General features: G+C 37.0%; 1 long non-coding RNA gene across 1 annotated transcript; it reads right to left on the bottom strand.

Annotated features, from left to right (window-relative positions):
* Positions 1-3815: 3815 nt before the first annotated feature.
* On the bottom strand, positions 3816-5316 carry LOC139685840 (uncharacterized). Its single transcript, XR_011700233.1, has 3 exons — positions 5255-5316; positions 4435-4632; positions 3816-3887 (listed from the first exon to the last, which is right to left on the bottom strand). It is a non-coding gene; the product is annotated as an uncharacterized lncRNA (long non-coding RNA).
* Between the last annotated feature and the right edge of the window lie 10593 nt (positions 5317-15909).

Below are 15909 nucleotides of genomic sequence, written 5' to 3'. Positions count from 1 at the left end.
TCACATGCTATCCACAATGTACACTCCATTTCAAGGCAGTAAAAGAAAAAGGCTGATTTAGAAAGAGAAATGCTTACAATACCATCACATTACAAACAGCCTAAATGATTACCTAGGACGGAAGAAAAGGAAAAGCAATATATTTGCATAGCAATGCTTTCACTAAGATCGCATCACCTAAGTCTTAGCAGTTGGTATCAGAGCAGATTCATCATTAAGCATTCAAAAGTGTGCAGAATTAAAAATATTTAATACAGAAGAGACCACTTAGCGAAAGAAACAAGCAAACCATTAGAATGCACTTCCCCACACGTAAACAGTTCAATGTAAAAATTAGTGTAAGATTTATACTTACAAGAGATAGAAAAACCATAAACAGAGTAATTAACCCAAAGGTATACAAAAGAGAGAAAAAAAATTATACAAAGCAGAGGCTTTATATTTATGATACAAGAAACAATACACAAGTGGCAATAAAAATTCAATAAACTAGAGCGATTTAAACGATAGCTTACATTTGGGCCAATATATCAGCCATCTGCACTTTTTACTAGAGATGCAAAAGCCAATAAATTGGTCCGCTACACCAAAAGGGTTTAAATATAGCCAATTGATTGAAAAGTAAATTCTTAGAAAAGCAAGAACTAGGTGTGACCATGGCTGATCTAGCATGCACACACAATCGGCCAACAACAGCCGCCATCAATCTCCTGAGGAATTTTCAGGATAATGCCAGCAGAAAAAGATCATGCAGATGATAAAGAACTAGCTACTGATTACTAAGACAAACCAATTATTAAAACTAATTAATCACTTTAGGACACAGTATTGTGACAAAAACTTACAATTGCTAAAGGTGGCCTGTATAAGTCAATTCCTTCTTCATCTGCCACCACTGTTGCATTATCATCCTCAATACGTCCTGCAATTGATAATGCAGAAATATATACATATAGAACATCATACTCAGATAAACAAACAAAATTAAAAATGCAAAATCGTTACGGATGAAACTAATAAAGCCTTGAACCAGAATATTAGACATGATGCCCAATTTCCCAAAAACTTATGGTTCGTAATCCAAAGAGTTTCAAGTACCTTACTGCTCTTCAACTACCCTAAAACCAAGTTTTGTTATCTTAGTGTTAACTGTGGCAGCATACTGTTGCACATATTAAGCATTAATTTGATACACATATTTGACACAATGTACTACATTGATAGCATTATTCTTTTGGACATGAACTATTCAATGCCAACAGTGATCAAAGAAAGGCTAACATTTTGATCAAGAGCAGTTAAAAAATAAGGTTCTTGGAATTCGTCAACCACCTCTCTTCGAATGGGCACAGCATACATTTCACAATTCAGTGCATTAGGAATAATCAAGATTAAATCATTAATAATTTATCAATGACACATAATTACTCACTAAGGTCGCCACCCATTGGATCATCACATTTCCGCTTCTTCTCCTCCATCAGAATATCCCCCTGAAAAGATTATATCAAACTGATGCATTCTCTTCATTTTAAAAGGTTAATTTGGAGAATTTGTAAATATAGAGGCAAGAATTGCAAAGAATGGTCTCTGACTGGTTACACCCAAGTTCAAAATGATACATGGCAAGTCCAGCCTACATATCCCATCAAATACATACAATCGGGCAGACACAGCAAGTTATCAACATACACGATTCCTTGTGCATTCCAAAAATCAGAGGCCATCACCTTGTTCGTCCATTTCAGCCCTCTCACACTTTGGAGTCAGATTGCCTTTACAAACACATTGTTTCCACTATCCTTTTTCTCTTAACTGCAGTAGTTAATCCATGTTTAGACCACAGCTATCACCACAGAGAATGGTTAGCTAACATATCCTGCTGAAATTTTTTTCACACAAAATTTTCGTGTAAAATAGAAAGCACTGTAACTTATGATATGCCTCCAATTTTGATTTGTCAATCATTCAAAACATTATCGTAGATTTTGTCGATTATTTCAGAGGAAGTCTATTCCACTGGACAAACCGGATGTGATCATTATTTGTGGATGTATAGCCACATTTTAAGCCATTTCAATAATTGGAAGCATTTGCTAACACTGGAGCAGATGTGCCATGAGCTTCGCCCAAATCTGCTTTCATCTCTTTTGGCATTACGCCTGTCAATTAAAAGTGTTCTATCACTGCTATGTAAACAAAAATTTGTTCCTTCTATTGACTAAATAAAGAGAAACCAAATGTAGCAGAAATTTTGAAAGCAATTTAACAAGAAATGAGTATTAACAATGCCATTTCTCTTTTTCTAAAGAATTACTGAAACACTGCGCTGTTAATTTTGGCTCGAATAACATATGTTGCAGATATGGACACCCTCTCTGATCTTGACTGATTTTAGTTTAATTAAAAGATATTATGGATCGGTATTCAATCCATTCCTAAACTCATACACAAAAAAAACATTTGTAATCTGAACAATTGACTGTTGGAAGAACATGGCAGTGGACATAACAAAGCATCCTAATATAATGTGGAAAAAAAATCAAGTACGAGGGATGACCAGAAAGTAACGAATGTTTCGGCCTAATGTGACTGGGAGTACGGCTGGATCCCCCATCTTGGCGACCAATGGTCCCTACACTCAGTGCTCATCCCGCTGTTGTAGGGGGCAGACTGTAGTGGTTCTCCTCTGTCCACAGAACACTTAATGTTATGCATTGCAATTGAAAATTCCACAAGTTGTGGGGTGTCTTCAGCAGTAAGGCTTTAACAAGGAAAAAACCACCAGGCAATTGAAATTCATAGGCCATTCGGTGAAATGCACAGAGAAACACTTATGAGTTAAGGCCGAGTGAAGCAGTGTTTGCTCTTATCTTGTGACCCATGGTCTGACGGTGAAAATCAAGAAAATATTCTCGAAAATAACCCATTTAAGATTCCATATCTCTTGCTAGACGTGGCTAGCAAGACAGTACTCTCACAGTGATGCAGAAAATGAAGCTGGTGTAAACAAGTGGTTGAAATATGAGGCCGTAGATTTCTTCAGAAATGGAATTGCAAAGCACGCGTGTGGTTATGATAAACGCCTCAATTTCAATGGGGACTATATAGGAACGGACAAGTAGACTTTGCCTTTAACATTTACATATTTAAACATTGCCTTGTCCATAGCTTCCTATTTTATTTCAATACATACTATTTTGAGGACCCCATGCTGACAACTCGTGTAATTCTCCATTGAAGCCTATATTTATAACTGTTCATAGGGGGTAAAGTAAAAAATAACTCAGTCAGCCACCTACCACAGCAGAATGCGTACTTGGAATATGGACACTTCCACACCAAGATAGTGGCCTTAGCAATACCCACCACATCATCCAAGCAAAATTCAAAATTTACACTTTTTGGGCACCCTCATTAATTCCAGTGATGAAGCAACAAAATACTTCCATCAGTCTACTGTGATATTTCGTACTCAACACTTATCCATGAAGGCTAGATTTCAATACCTTAAATTCCTTCTACACACAACCAATGAAATTTTTAAGGATCCATATTACTAACAAGTAAAGCAATGCGAAAAGCAAAATTACCTGCTCTCCAGATGGTACGCCTGTTGAAGATCTCCCTAGCGGATCAGGTATGCACTTCAGGTGCACTGGTTTTATTTGGGGTGTTTTGTGTGGCCCTGATGGCTCTTCCTCATTTGCCTTAGATCCAACAGGGCCAAGGCCAGTCATGGGCCGTCCTCCCTCTTCGACTGAGAGTCTGATTTTCTTCAAAATTTGTCCACTCCGGCTTATTTCATTACGTTTCTTCAAAGCTGAGGCTTTCGATATTCCGCTTATAGGATTTTTACCAGCACTTTTCACTTCCCCAATCAGCTTCTGTGTAAAGAACAGAATCTCCTCGCAATAACTTAAAAAGAAAATCTCGTGCACATATTAATGTAAAACAATATGCAATGTTTGCGGGATAAGAGAGATGAGAAGTCCATGGAATATCATAATAGGAACAGGGCCATTAATATCCCTGTGTTATTTAACTACTTACAACAACAAAATATTTACATCGCATCGCATACATTTATAATATCATGTAGACTAAAGAATCAGGTACAAGCTGAAAATAACTTAAAAAGAAAATCTCGTGCACATATTAATGTAAAAAAATATGCAATGTTTGCGGGATAAGAGAGATGAAAAGTCTGTGGAATATCATAATAAGAAAAGGGCCATTACTAACCCTGTGTCATTTAACTACTTACAACAATAAAATATTTACATCGCTAGAAATCTTCGCACACAAGGGAATATATATACGGTATTTTTATAATTTGCTTGCCCACTCAACATTTTATATATGCTAGGCATTTTTCTCAGTCGTTATTTTTCTACCAAGATAACTAACAATTTGAAAATTTATTCAACATACTTCCTTTTTTATGTGCACAGCACCACCTACTTTTTCCCCACTAAACAGCTTCCTTTCAGCATCATGGTCAGTAGACGGGCCTGCGCTTCCTCTTTCAACAAAGAGAGATTGTTTCCCTGCCGTGTTCTTAGTTCCGGTTACAGTACTAGCCACTGTGACACCTGCTGCAGGTGCTTTTGGCTGAGGAGCTTTTTCACCCTACAATTGTATATTAAATTAATAATCTTACAGCAATATTAATGCATTGGCACAAATCCACATGATACATTACAAATTCAGGGTAAAATTTAAAGGATGTTGCATCTCCATTTCTGAAGGAAACCACATAGTTACATTTCACTCAAGTTTTCTCAAGAAATGACCACACACAGTAAATACAAACAAAAAATGTGTACAACTGAACTTATGCAACTTGTGCCATTTTGAAAGTGAGTTCCCCAGGTCAGTGAAATGAGCATAAGATTGGTTTTTGTATGCAGATGCCTTGCTTGAACTGGCTTCTTTCTGGCAACTTCAAAACCTCACCTAGCTTCATATGAGTTACAACAATATACTGTTAGAAGAACATGGAAGATGGAAGGGTTCTAACCATGTTCATTGTAAGTGAAATTGGCCAAAATAATTCACTAGTGGGAGTCTCTTTCCCAGCCTTAATTTTTCTACTCCTTCCATGCCCTCTTTCTGTAATCCCTTTTGCAAGTCAGTCTCATGAACTTTGGATGTTTTGTTTTGGTTGCGAGATATCCATACTTTTCTTATATCACAAGTCATTATTCAAATTATAAATACTTGGTAATGGCATATATAAACTTTTACTTACCTGTGTTTTTGTGGAAATAATGGCATTACATGCCTCTATTTCCGTCAGGGCCTTGTTAAAACCTCTGATCCCATCTCTCTTTTTTCCATACCTCTCCTTATTCTCAACATAAGGAAACAAGTCTACGGAGGAGCAAAGTCCACTACAATGGAAAGATATATGCATTAAACTCTTGTACACTATGAAATGTTGGATTGATGATTGACTACCATAAAGCACATCATGCACAAGATAACACCAATTGACTCCCAAATTCAGTTTTTCGACCTCATATCACATAATTTAATATCAACTTATACCAGTTATGGCGGAAGGACTGATATAATCTGATCACTTGAATATGCTACAGGGCATATTAAAGAAATTACCCAATAGAATTTCAGCTCCATGTTATAATCATCATTGCTATAAATCGTTCTGTTATATCTGTTTAAACATACAGATATTGAGATTAAGCATAAAATATTTGATTGTTTGCTGTTATTACAAGCTCTTGGTTGAGTTCCTCACACTTTCACATTTGAGGGTTACCTACTTAGGATGATTGCATGCATCCTTTTCAGACCTTGTGTTTTTGTTTTGAAAAAAGATAATTTTTTCACACGAATGTCATTAATATGACAAAGTGGCCCTCTCATAACCACATAAAAATACCATATGCCTACACCAAGGTCAACGTGATTTTGGTTTAATACAATAGTAACAGGCGATATACAATTAATTATGTGTGCCTTGCCCAATCTGGGAGTTAATTGGCCTAAGGCATGGCACAACTCATTTCGGCTCCCCTACAGCGTAATTATTAAATACACCTTTGTGGACCCTACAGGTTATCAGCCAATGACAAAGAAGAGGGAGAGCATTGGCAAAGAGGAAAGAAGAGGCCATTGAAGTGTAATTGATACAGGGTGGAAGGTGTACTTATAAAATACACTTCAGATGTAAAAGTCAGGAAGTCTTCATTTTTCCTCTATTCCAGCATCTACCATAATTCTCCTACTTGATCGCCTATTTTTAAATTGTTACCCGATTTTAATTTGTCCCTAATTCGAATTTATCACCTATATTGTATAAGTCACCCATCTTGTGCATGTCACCCATTTTGACCAACATTGCATCCCCATCTTTAACACTAGCTTTCCCTGGTAAAAGTTAATGGTACCCTACTACTAGTTTAAAGGTGATTGCAGTTTTCAAAAACAAGAAGCTTTCTACATTTCTGAGACATTTACTTTTGACGTACACTTAATACAATTAATGTTCACATACCTCATTGTTAAAATGACTATCTTAAAGGAATTTTTTCAAAAATACAATTTACATATATAATAAAAATAGACCAGGGCATTTATTTCTCCTTAATACTAAACTGAATTACTAACAAATCCATTGATTACATAAATTTAAATGATTATCAGCATCCTTAGCATTGCCATTTTTCATTACGTGTATTTCTAATATGCCCATTATTTAAATCTCGAAAGTATATCTGATCCTATTTCATGCCAATTGTAACGCAGTATCTTCAGATTAAACTGCTGAATATGGGTATTTAAGCCAAGAATGAGCTATGAATAATGCACTTTCAATGGTATAGTAAATTGTGGTCAAACAAATGCATAATTAACAGCTAGTTCACGCTACATAGTTACCGGTCATTCGTCCCAAAAAAAATTACGGTGTACTTCTTCGTGTTTTTCTTGTTGGAGTTCTCGGGCTCCGGGACGACTTCAACCTTATCAAGATTAAACATTAATAATAAAAATTCAAATTGAGGGGTTACAAGTCATTGTAATTAGACATTTACCATGGCTGGCCAAGCGGGATAACCCCGTATTTTGGCGAAAACCAGTTCGCCACGATGAATTGGTTTAACCATAACCAACGAGTTAGAACAAATTCCAGAAGTCCACAATTCCAAGTTTTTCACTGTGACTACTCCAAAACGAATCCTCACAATGGCACAATGTATCAGATTTTCAAACGACTTAGTGGCTCCACCTGTTCACGTGGTACTTTCGATTCATATAAGGTTATTAACTTTCATTTCTCGGTAGGTGTAATAATATCAATTGTCACATTATTTTTTCCCTGGAAAATAATGAATAGTTGTAACATGTATACTTATTTTTAAATACATTTTCAGGAAACATAAAACTTACTATATTGCGCATGATTCATTTTAAAATTTTGAAATGTCCGGTACCTCAATCATGTAATTGGTGAATATACGGCCGAAATAGTTTTCCTATCTCGCCGGAGTGTGCAGAGTATTTTTACTAATTTGCCATTATCCACAATTCTTGTCCCGAGAAGGGGTGTCATTCCGGAAATTGAAGGTTTTTTGTAGGTTTCCCCGAGCAGCTTCCAGGTCGATGCGAGGCTTTTTCCTCAATTCTGTAAAAGTGTATATTTCGACGGTTTTCGCTATTTACGTAACTATTTTCACGTTCGTCGTTTTTAAGTGGTTCAATACGACAACTGCTTTTCGGGTGAGGGATAATTTCATAAAGGGACCGAGACGACTTGATATTAGGTTTAAGTGAGATTTTACCACGTTGTACTTTTCTCTTTCTCCGTGTGGGTTAACTTATTTCAATGTGGTTTTATTAAATAAACCAGTGCACAATGCATTACATATTTTCATTTTTTTATTTTCCCGCTGGGAACTATTTTTAACAAATAAATGACACTATGAAATTACTTGTAATTAGAAATATTTCTGGTGAAAAAATAAAAATGGCCAAAAGAAATTCATTTTTCTAATGATCTTGAATATTCCTATGGAAAATCAGCGCAGTCGCATAGAACATGACCACTGTGTAGGTGGTCAGGAAGGAAGTTAATTTGAACCAGGCCCACAGGAAGGCTAGGAAGTTTTTCACCACCGATCCCTGAAATAGATAAGGCAAGGGATTATCAATAAAATCTGTATTAGAAATCACTGGACTCTATGCCCACTAAAATCAAAAATAATTTCTGGAATACTAGGGACTTATTACGGTACGTTACGGTATCCAAACTACCAATTTATAACCACCACACCGCGCCACAGCTGGAGGCAGCAGAAACGGACGAAAGACGGCCTGCCGCCTTTACATCGCGCCCAGTTACGCTGCCTGCACCGCCAGACCCTCAGCCCCCAGGTGCTGCACCGCGCACACAGCGCGGCGAACGGACAACCCGATCTGAGAGACGCCTTCGCTTTCCGTCACATCTTGTAGAATTTCAACTATAATTTTCCCTTTATCTTTCGTTGTCTTGACTTCATTACCTAACCTGTCATGCTTCCACCACCTCTCCAACCTCATTCCTTGCCCGCGTCCCCTTTATCACCTCCCGTTTCCACCATTTTTCCAACGTCTTTTCTATACTATTCATAAGGAACTATAAAACAACCAAGGGGGTAATGTGGCGGCTCGACCCTTGAATCACCATTGAGCGCCATTACGAACGCGCCTTCGCCGGCAAGTGTTTTGGGTTCCGGCGTTCGCCACCAGGGCGTACCCACGCCGCCGGAGCCACTCTCGGACACACTCTCTCTGACTGGCTCTGGACCGTCACGCGCGCCGCCATCGTGGTCAACCAAAGGACGCTGCTTTCTTTTCTGGCTTCGCCACCGCACGGCCGAATATTTACTGAAAAATTACTGTTCGATCGCCTCATCAAGGCTGTAATTTGCTTAACACAATAAACATTGTTAATTGTTAGGAGGTGTCATCATTTCCACCGCGATACCTCATTCAACATTTATATAAATATATTCTACCAGAAGTTTTGTTTGTTAAGGTCCATAGATACATTGCTCGATTTACACAATCATTTCCTCCAGTTCACTCAATCCCTCACCATTAGAGAATGATATTTGATGCAACAAAACAAATGAATTTTTGTTCAATTAGTGCATTTTGCTTGTGATGGAAAAATACCTTCTCCATATCCCCAAAAATCAACAGGATGAAATAAAATACAATTTGGAAGTATCAAAATAAAAATTTGCATAACAGGCTCCAAAACATCACTACACTCAAGTGCCCATGGGCAACTATGTATAGGTGCATCAAATATTTGTCTTTCAAAAGTAAAAAAATATTGTCAAAAAATGAAAAGTTATGTGAAGGTGAAGACATACACGAATAATTTTAGAAGGGCAAATCACAATGGATAAATTTTCTCAAATGACAATCCTTTCAGACTAGCATAATTTCAGAAGCATCATTGACACAGCTGAAACTATAAGCCGCACTATAAACAGAATTAATTCTATTTGTGGGCACTTTCTACACCCAACATCAAAATGATATCAAGTGAACACTTTTCCCAACACCCAGTGGGGAACATGGATTTTTGGTTCCTGCCACACCGCTGAAGTTCAGGGGTATTTCAAAGGGTCAAGAAGGGGGATTTCTTACCTACATTTCCAACACAGCTAGAGTTGTAGTCACTGTATTGGAGTTTTTAGTCTCAGCTGTGTTTGATGCCAACTTTGGCTTTTGCCCTACCAGAGTAGATACTCATGGCATTGTATCTTTCAGCAATGGTTTTGCTGCTCTGATAGAATTTCTTCCAAGCTACAGAAATGTGCACCATTCTCCATTATCATCTTCTACTGTTTGGTTGTGCATCAGAGGTTCATGGCAATTTGGCTTAGTTTCACGTGGTGCAATTTCATGATATAGATCCCGTGTACCCTTAGCCTGACGTGACATATTTGGCTAAGCTCAACTCTTTCATCCTGTTATGATTACCGTAATGATCATATATAGCCTGGATAGCATTCAATGGATTATGAATAGTTTGTGAGGAATAAGGGGCGGCGAATTGCAGTGTATTATTCGGCAGTTGTAAAAATAAGATGCCTCAAAATTGAATTGGATATTTTATATTGCGAATGGCTTAATATAAATAATATTTACTTCACACTTCACATGATATTGGTTTCAATATTTATACAATATAGCAATGGTACAAAGTGATCAAGCGGTTCTAGCAAGCCTGTCCTGGCACAGAAACTATTCTCTCTGCATTGACAGCACCCAGGGGCAATTTTCACTGAGGGACTCATGAAAGTAATAATGTATTTGTCAAACCTATTCCAGTCTCTATCAGCAAAACAGGCTGACAGCATGGGTCTTATTTCGAGGCTTTCAGATTGTGAATATTACACACCATTGCAGTAGATTAAGTTTGGTTTAGCACACACTTTTAATAAATGGCACAATCATTTGGAGGAGGTGCAAAGATCTCAGTAGACCACACAGCCGCTCTTTCGACGGAGGCTTGACCCCAAAAATATTTTAATAACCTTTTCTAGTTATTGCATTTACGGGCATTCGCAAAACAAAGGCCCTACTTGCAGTCAAAATCACCCTTCAGAAAACCCATAAGCTCCTCCCCCTTTATTTTACCCTTCATGGAAGATCAACATACATTATTTCGTACTGACCATTACTCTAAGCCCAAAAAGACATCTACCATGACGACTCACATCACAATTTCCCACAATACGTTTCATCCAACCCAGCTGTCACTGGTCCCTGAAAGATGGCTCCAATATTTTTACCCCTTCCTCTCCAACTCAACATGCAGCAATCAAAAAACAATTGTTTAAGCATCAGAATTTTGTCGAAAGTTTCTTTTTTCAATGCCAGTAAACATTTTCTTCCTTTTGCTCCCTAATATGCCCACACCAACTTTGACTTTACCATCAGATTGTTTTGGAATTGGTCAGCGGACAATTTAACAACAAGTCTAGGCTTACACAAGTTTGTTTCGGTAAGTCCTCCAGTTTCACTGCAAAACATTTTTTTACATTTCCGAAAAATTAAAATGGCCAGAATGCTAAGTAAAAATTCCCAGGTCCATGTCACAACTCCTGAGTTTTTCATTAACTTTGCAAATGTTTAGACACCTTGAAATAAGGGTGGTAAACAGGTATGACAATAACTCATGCTCAAATAAGACAAAATGCAGTTTTAATAACAACCTTATCTCAATACAGATTCAAATATTCCACAAATACTAAAGATATAACAATTCTTATGTTCACTTTACTTAAAAAAAAGGCTTTAGAGTCCAAATGTTTCACTGGAGTAACTTTTCCAGTGCTTTTGGACCTGAATAAAAACGTCTTCAAAATCTCCTCCTTTACCTACATTTTAAAAAATATGTACTCTTGTGAAATTTAAAAGTATAAATTTAAAAAATAGTTTTGTGAATGTTGACCGCATTGTAATCTACCCGTAAACTTCACTGGGAATGTTTTCATTTAAACTCTTTTCTTGTCATCTTCTTCTTTAACATCCACTTCCTCTTTCACTCGGGCCACCTCTTTTCCAGCTTCTTCAACCTCAGCTATTTTGCATGTGTCTTCCACTGCTTCATGCAGATCAACCTCTTCATCCACCATTAGATTTTCTAAATTAGGTGCGTTGATCTTTTGGTTGATCTGATAAGGTAATATGAGAAATTAATATGCAGATAATGTTATATGCCAAAATGTCAATCATCAACAGAAATTGAGGGATCTAATTACTGTTTTTAGTATATCAAGTATTCACACTAGAGGTAAAAAGTAATCATAAAATAAAAAAGTAAATCATAAAATCTGAATCTCAGGATATAAATAGTTTTGAACAATGTTTGTTATTATCCATTTTGAAGCATATCAATTAAAATTCTGGCAATTCAACTCACAATGAAATTATTACACTAAACATTGAATGCAATTTCTGGTTTATGAGAAAAAATGCACAATTTTACAAGGATTTGCATATGAAGCATGGAGAAATGCATGATCACAAGCTTCTAAGATTCTCATTAGCCTACTAGATACCCAAAAGAAAATGTTCAAAAGATCATGAATTAACTTGGCCTGTGACTGATGGCATACATTCATTCCATAGGAAATTAAAAAAAATAATCATTAAAACATTAGTTTATAAAACAATAACTATTTTATGTTTTGTAGGTGAAATCATTTACTAGAAGATCTCAATAATTATAAAATTGGAAGCAAGATGAGATAACTCAGCGTCACTCTGAGTATTCGAATAGATGGTACACAACCGCACCACATTCTTTGCTGGAAGCAAACACTGTTTCAAGACACTTTTAGCATAGTTCAAAATATTTCCCACCCATTTTCTATGGACTGTTACCCATATTTGTCCAGTAATGCCATAAAAACCAGAGTACAGGAAATTGCACATTTATGAATAAATTAAAAAAGAGCAGGTTTTTTCATGCAGATATTGAATTATCTATTGATTAAAAGATACAAATAATTAAATTCATTCTTTGCGTAACACACTAGGTAAGTGTGTCAGAGAAATTTATTTGGCTCAGGTAAGTTGCTGCTATGGTAACAATAACTGATCTGACAGCATAAAAAAACAATAAATATTTCTGTAAAAGGTCTACGAGAAACATATAACGAAAAGGAATGAGCGAAAGTTCGGATAAAACTCATTAATTTAATTGGCATTATGAGCAAATAATTTTGAGAACAATGGCTCAGCAAAAGGGACCAATCATTTGTGTAATCAGTGGGTTGGCTCTCCCTGTAGGCTAACCTAGAGTAACCGGACAGGCAATTTATACCAGCACTTGAAGCTGTATCTTCCAAGACCTTGGTACCCAATATTTTTATGATCTTACAGTAATGCAATCATAAACTGTAAGATCTCATCTATGTTCTATGGGACCTTAGTCAAATATAAATTAAACAGCCAATAAATTTTAATGGCCATTATTACTAGGATTTTTATTATTTATTAAAATATTTAACTGTGCATCAATTACTTCTGAAAGGGGAATACAATTATGATCTTACTTTGGCACCGCTTCCAAATAAGAAATACGGTGCATATGTAGACATTTTTATACATAATATGCATACAACTACGGATACAGATTCACCTTGTACATCACATTGCTAAGTGTAGATGCCAAGTGAAATGGCACACCATTCCATTCAGCAGTTTGCTGTAGGCAGTCCAATGAATCAGTTTTGGTGTGTGTGCATTGATATAAATGAAAAAAATCTAAGCATCGGGCAAAGACAAAATTCTTTGTACAAGGTTAAATGCCAACCGAAATCATCCAAGGATTGTAAATGTGTATTGCTACTCTTCTCCTTCAATTTCCACGGTGAAAACGTGCACAACTGAGTTTGAACGTGTCCCCGAGAGTCTCGGAGATGATCCAATGAAGGACATCTGATAAGTGCAACCACACGAGAAATCTTTGGAAAAAATGCATGATATGACATTATAAGACAAACACAGGAAGGTACTTGAAATTGCAAATACTGTATGACTCTCAAAAGAATGTGTCGGTCACATTTTGCATGAGGAATTACACATGACACTTTTCAAACAGTGCTTTATGTACTTAACAAAAAACCAGAGTAATATTAAGCATTGATATATGACAATGGATGTAAAATGGATTCGCCGTTAGACACCAGACATTTTTTGGGATGCAAAGAAAATTCTGCTGATTGTCTTGAAAAGGTTAAAAAAATAACTGGGGAGTACTGTTCGTAACTTCTAAAGGACCTGGTCAAAAAAATTGGTGAAAGCAGACCCGGCTTGCAGAGGAGAAAACCATTTCCCTTCATAGCAATGAACGTTACCACTAAAGTGAATGGAAATTGAGGGATTTTTACTTTCCGTACGAGATGACTGTGCAGCAATAGAGATTTTAGAGGCCTCAAAAACCAAAGGTAAGCCAATTTAAGGAGCGATTGGTAGTACACCTCACTAACTGCTTAAGTGCTCATAAGAAGTCAATGTCATCGAACAAAGGTGGTAGAGGCCATTTTATCTGCATCTTCGCTATACCCTACAAGGCATGTGGTGGGGGATGTCAGGTTACAAGCCATACATACAAAATCACAATCATTACTCATCTACACAAATATCAGTTTGGGAATAAGCTTAAACTAAGTTAATCACACAAAAAGGGGTTATTATATGGAACAATATTCAATAACAAGATATGTACAAGGTCCGTCTCAAAAGAAGTAAGACTTATTTTTTCCTGGGTAAACGGAAGGATGGGCGGCGGTTTCTCTGGCTAGGTTCAAGGGAGGGGAGTCTCCGGAAAGGCAGGAGGCCTGTGGCAGTTGGCCTATCTGGAGTGTGGATTGCTGGTTTTCGAAACCCTCACAATGTAACCTCATTACTGTAGGAAGTGGTTCTTTCGGGTTTTCTTCCGAGTGTATCCATTTTTCGGACGATATTTCGCCAACGTTCCAGTTGGCTTCCTCAGGTCCACTGAAGTGCCGATGCAGGTTTTGGTCCAATTTATATACCCTCCGTTTACCATTACCATTGCTTTGTCAGGAAATAGACTCAGTTTACTTGAAACTTGATAACTGATGTATTTATTGTATAAATGGAACAATAGTGGACACTTCCTTGTGGGCCACCCGATGAGCTGCTCACTTGGTCAGATGATCCATTACGAACCTTTGTTCATGGCCTGTTGAAATTATAATTACGTGCCCTACAATTTTGTATGAAATAGATGGGAGGGAGACGGGATGGTAATTTCTCACATCTTCTGTTGTGCCTTATTCATACATGGGCATGCATTGGCTACTTTCCAGTTCTTGGGTGCTAGGTGATCATTTAAGGATGTATTAAATATTATAAATACAAAACCAATTCGGATACCATCATTATTTACACACAAGCAGGGATTTGATGAGGGAGCAGGGATTTTACCGAATTTGTTTGGACTTGTATCTGTAAGATGCCATTTAACTCCAAGAGAAGACATCACAATTTCAGAGACAGGCTCATGGAAGTGATCAGGTAGCAACTCAAAATTTTTCCGGCGGGGGATTAAAAAGTGCAATGAAAACAATGGTTTAGTGTACTAACTTTTTCTCTACTGGCACTGTTTTTCCCCATTTCTATTTTAAATTGGTACTGTCGACTTATTTCCCTCAACCTCCCATGAATAGGATTCAAGTGCTTATGAGTAATTGTCCAGATATTTACTTAATTATTTTTGAATTCTTTTACGCCTGGTGACATGCTTTCCTAGCTAATGCTTTACCTGTTTTATATTTTTAAATTTCATTTATAGCTACACTTGTCCTTGTATGCTCTCCTTATTTTCAAATACCATGCCATTTTGCTTTCGAGTACTTGTAGCATCTAGGTTCCACCCTCTTGACTTTTTAACTTCCTAGGTATGTATTTTTCTAACGCAGACTGCATAACACAAGCAAGGTACCACACATGTTCACTCACGTTCTCCGCAGCTACTACACTCTTAAAATAATCCTTGAAGACTGCTACGACCCTCGCCTTAATACATCATAATCAACCCGGTCGAACAAGTAAATCTTTCTTTTGAGTATCTAACTTTTCCCAATTATCACATTGACTTTCAATTACACTACACAGTGGTCACTATAACCATTGCAATATTTAGGACACCTACCAACAACTTTTTAGCTAATAGATCAAGTACATTATTTCCTCTTATAGGTGTTAGTACCAACTGCTTGAGTTCCATGTAAAAGAGACTTTAGTCCTACATGACTCCTCGTCCTTACCTCCTGCTGCAAAACAATTGTTTCCATTACAATGTCTCTTAATTAAGGGTCAAACATGACAGTATTTGTGAAGAACAAA

This window comes from Hetaerina americana, unplaced genomic scaffold (genome assembly GCF_022747635.1).
Source record: "Hetaerina americana unplaced genomic scaffold, ioHetAmer1.1.p SCAF_12, whole genome shotgun sequence".
Classification (NCBI taxonomy): Eukaryota; Metazoa; Arthropoda; class Insecta; order Odonata; family Calopterygidae; genus Hetaerina; species Hetaerina americana.
Note: the sequence above shows the minus strand (reverse complement) of the source record. Positions and strands in the feature narration are given on the sequence as shown.